Raw genomic sequence first — 5,221 nt, 5'->3', positions numbered from 1 at the left:
TATAGAGAGGAAGGGAGAGGGATAGAGAGTTAGAAACATCAATGAGAGAAACATTGATCAGCTGCCTCCTACACACCCCCTACTGGGGATGTGCCCGCAAACAAGGTATATGCCCTTGACCGGAATCGAACCTGGGACCTTTCAGTCCGCAGGCCCACACTCTATTCACTGAGCCAAACCGGTTAGGGCAGTTATCTAATTCTTTAGGTTGTATGTAATGCCACATTGTTTAGGAGGGCTGGTGAAATTGTTCCAGCTTTGGTCATTGGGAACTCAGTTTTCATGTGTCCCTTTGATATACTTTCATCCCACTTCCTTACTATCTGGAACTGCAAGATGTTCAGGGTTTATCTTGTAAATTCTCTGGCCCAACACTAGAATCACACATTTCTCCAAGGATCCCTGTTTCCTTTTATCAGAGAATAGTATGAGAAACCAATATCTGGGTGCTGGGGGTACTCATTACTACTGGGGTGTCATTCTTCCCAGGGCTTCTCAGTGGACAGGGCTATGAAATATACATCAGTATACTAACCCATGTATACACCCATATATATCATTATTCCTGCCTCTATCTATCTGTCTATCTATCTATCTATCTATCTATCTATCTATCTATCTATCTATCATGTTAACCTAATTGTGAATTAATACTGGTATTTCCCATTCTAATTTAGTACAGCAGGGTTCATCTATACTTCCCTCCTTGCTTACCTATAATTTCCCTCTCTGACAATAAAAAACCTGGTTCTCACTATCCATCATCCATTTTTCTATTTACTCTGGCCAAGACATATATGTAAAGCCAGTAGTGAATTATTACTTAACCTGAATCCTCGTGAGAAACAAAATTTCCAAGAGTATTTACTGTTTTTACTGGTACACACATTTTGTTCTGCCTTTACCCTTACGGTTGCCCTTCAAAACAGAATTTGACAAAGTTATTTAGTCAGCTTTTTCTCCCACCTGCTTCAGTGAGGTTATGTCATACATTTGTAATAGACTTAGATTCATTTGTCATATTGTGTATTTGATTCTGAGATCCCCTGACATCCTGGTTAAATTTTTTTTAGTTTGCATATATTAAAGCTCATTATTTTTGATGTATAACTCCATGAATTTTGACAGATGCACTGATTCATGTATCCACCACTCCAGAACCATACAGAGTAGTTCCATCACCCTAAAACTCTACAAACATTTTTATTTTTGAGAAAGAACTCTTATAAGAAGCATGTGGAACAAAATCATCCTCCCACCCCCAAATATTTAGTTCTATGTGTTGATGTTAAAGTAAGTTTATTTCCACATTTCTAAAAACATCTAAATAATTGTAGTTACCCTTATTCACTCAAAATTCATAATTGCAAGCTTTGAAAAATATTCATGCATGTGACTATCAATTATCACTTATTAACCTTAAGAGGTTAACACCTGAGACCAAAATCTTGACCATTAGAGAGTGGCTCACTGCAGAAAAAATAGGCTTCCTTATGTGATCCAAGATTTTAATGGTTATCTATTATGGGTTTTAATCCTTCACAGTGTTGGAAGATAGTCCCTAGAATATCAGGGTCATTATAACTTTTTACCAGAGTAATCAAAAGAACCAATCATTCAAGTTAAGGTATGCTTTCAATTTGAGATTCATAAGTGTGAGGACTAAAAATATTAATAGTTTTCCCCCCACCTTCTAAGTTCTTCTACACTGGACTAATGACCAAATTAACAGAGACTGATTAACAGGAGAAAATCAAAGTTTATTACATCTACCTGGGGCATTCACATAGGTGTGAAAATTCCCAAGACAGTGAAGCAACATTGGCATCTAAAACATTTTTGGACAAAGGAGAATGGGGAGAGGAAATAGGTTATTAGAGATTAGAAGTGAGAATGGTTGATTTTCAGGTAGCTGAGGAAGAGGGGAACACCCATGGCAGGCAAATCTTTGCTAGGCCACTCAGAAACAATGGGACACAGGCTATATCTATCTAACAGGCACCTGCATGAAGCCCTGTTGTTTACCAAACTTAATTCAAAATAAGGCAAGAGGACATCCTAAACTCTCGATCCTGAAGCACGTTTCTCTGCCTGAATCTGTTTGGCAGGAGAGGGGTTAGAGCCAAAGGTTCTTTCCAGGTCCTTTGTGATTAATAAACAGCTTAAAATCAATATCCCAAAAAGAAGCTTCAGGGTGGTTCCTTCAACTTTGCCTTTAAAACTTTATTACTTAAAGTTTCACATTCCAGAAGCTAACTTGTTAGATTGTGCTCCATATTTCATTGATCTAATCAGTCAGTCCTAAGAATAAGTCAGTTCGGTTCAACTGTTGAGTTCAATTGTTGAGTTTCTTTTGCTGAAATGAAGGCAGGCAGTGACTACCTGCTAGTCTCCTGGTTTGCAGGTGAATGTCCAGTGATGTCATCAGGTGCTCAGGAAAATTCTACACGGCTTACATAGCATAAGCCAGTCTCTGAGACTGTTTCAGAATGAGCTGTAGTGATGATTTCTCAAGTTCACCTCATGTCATTTAGCTGCAATTTACAATTGCGAGGCTCAGGGGGGAAAACATTTTAGCTCCCAACTCAAAGAACTGGAGAAAAATTAAACATTAGTTTGAAGAATTATAACCAAATATTTAAGGAAACGAGAAAAATTCAGGATCCAATCACATTTAGTGGTAAAAAACAAAACCTGAAAGACAATAAACTGGATTCTAATATCTACAACCGCATATTACAGATTCTCTGGAAACACAATTTCTCTCCCTAAAACCACCCTCGTTTTTTTAAAAAAATATAGTCAAAATAAGACTATTTACTGCATAACTCTAGTTTCAATAAATTGACTTGATTATTCACATAAATACAAGAATAGCAATTGATCATATAGGCTTTCTTAAATCTGCTCTGCTGAATCTCATAAGGAATCTCCACATTGAACTTTAATTAGCTTCTCAGGGCAAATAAGTTGAGCTACAGAGCTGCCATCAGGATTTTCCTGCAATACCAATAGGTTTGGGTAAATTCCTGAAGTTCTTGAGATTTCCAAAAATGTCTTGAGATGCTTTCTTTGCTATCTCCCACAAAAGCAATTTTTGTTCCTTACCTGGAAAGCTACTGTGAACCATGAAAATAAGCAAGAATACCAGGCTGTTTTCCCAAGGAGCTTATATCAGCTTCCAAAATCAATCTTAATTTCTTAAAGCTTTCTGGTGACATCCAGAGTTGATGCATGTCTCTTTCAAGCATGACATTCCAAAGTCTAGTTTAATAAAACCAGTTTCCAACTGTGTCCTGGTATAAAAAGAATAGATTCTTATTGATTTCATACAAACAACAACATTGCCATGAAAATAATAATACTCAATAAGTGTTTCTAAATTATGGAGGAATCAGGTAGGGAGAAGACATAAATGCTTCAATATTGCTTACAAAGGTATAATTTACCAAATTGATCTAAGAATAACAAGTTTACTTATATCTGGAAAACAAAAAATACTTAAAAAATTAGACTAGAAAAATGGCGGCAGAGTAAGTGGATGCTGCACGGAATGCTCCCAGGAACAAACTGGCATTACAACTAAAATACAGAAAAACTTCCTGAATAATCAATGGAAGACTCACTGGAGAGGACCCCGATACCTGAGGACTGAAAGTGGAGGCTACATAGAGGCTCGTAGGAGGGATAGAGGTGAGAAAGGGCTTGCCAGGCACCCACAGACAGCAACTGAAGTCCTAGAAAGATCTCAGCTGTGGAGTATTGCTTCTGAGAACTCTGGGATCTAATCCCCAAGCTGGGTCCCCCAGCAGAGAGCACCAGAGAAGGGTAGCCACATAACATCTGGCTGTGAAAAGCAGTGGGGTTGCTCCCTGCCAGGGAGCAATGGCTGGAAATTCAGGCACCCTCTTAAAGGGCTAACACACAAAATTCCCTGTGGAGCCACCCACCTTGTGCTTTGGCAGAGGGAGGGCAGAATAGACTGGAGCTGTGTGAGCAGAAGTCAGCATTGGGGACTCAGGGGTTAGAGCTCAGAAGGCAGACACCCTGGTTACCTGTGCTGAGTCATTCCCTCATACAGTGGAGGACATCTTTCCCACACAGACATTTGCCTTGTCTGGGGGGAAGACTGTTGACCCACCATACTGGAAAACACCTTGCCCTGAGGCTACTTAAGAGACTAAAACTAACAATTGGCTTCCAGGCAGAAGCAACTGCCCCACCCTGTTGGAAAAAAAAATTCTCGCCACACCTGAGGATGATTGGCTAGGGCAGTGGTTGGCAAACTCATTAGTCAACAGAGCCAAATATCAACAGTACAATTTCTTTTGAGAGCCAATTTTTTTAAACTTAAACTATATAGGTAGGTACATTGTTATTAACTTAATTAGGGTACTCCTAAGGCTTAGGAAGAGCCACACTCAAGGGGCCAAAGAGCCGCATGTGGCTCACGAGCCACAGTTTGCCAACCATGGGCCTAGGGGAAATTCAAGAGGAATCATATCAGTCTGTAGGCAGGCGGTCTCTGGAGGCTTTGAGTCTTTGCTTAATTCAGTCAGAAGCAGCATTTGACATAGTCTGGCACTAGAGACTGAGAGGTATAGAGGATCTACCTAATACATAGTAATGAATCCAAACAGGCAGCCAAAATGAGGAGACAAAGGAGCAACCCCCAAATGAAAGAACAAGATAATTGTCCAGAAAAAGAGATAAATGAAGCAGAGATAAGAAATTTATCTAAAACAGAGTTCAGATATGAGAAAAGATATAGTAACTATGAAAACAGAAATAAAGAATGACATAGGACAAATAAAGAACACATTGGAAGGAATGATAGCAGAATAGGAGAAACTGAGGATCAAATCAGTAAATTAGAAGACAGAGTTGAAAAAAAATCACTCAATCAGAGAAAGAAAAAAAACAATTAAAAAACAGGAGGACAGTTTAAGGGAGCCATGGGACAACATGAAACATAACAATATTAGAATAGCAGGTGTGCCAGAAGAGACAGAAAGGGAGCATGTTTAAAAAAATAATGGCAGAAAACTTTCTTAACCTGGTAAAGGAAAAAGTCACACAAGTTCAGGAGGCACAGAGAACCCTAAGCAAGAAGAACTCAAACAGACCCACGCCCAGACACATCATAATTATAATGCCAAAAATTAAAGACAAAAAGAGAATCTTAAAGGCAGCTAGAGAAAAGAACACTGTTACAACAAAA

This window comes from Myotis davidii, unplaced genomic scaffold, assembly GCF_000327345.1.
Source record: "Myotis davidii unplaced genomic scaffold, ASM32734v1 scaffold833, whole genome shotgun sequence".
NCBI classification, from domain to species: Eukaryota; Metazoa; Chordata; class Mammalia; order Chiroptera; family Vespertilionidae; genus Myotis; species Myotis davidii.
The sequence above is the reverse complement of the archived record's forward strand: the minus strand, read 5'-3'. Positions refer to the sequence as shown.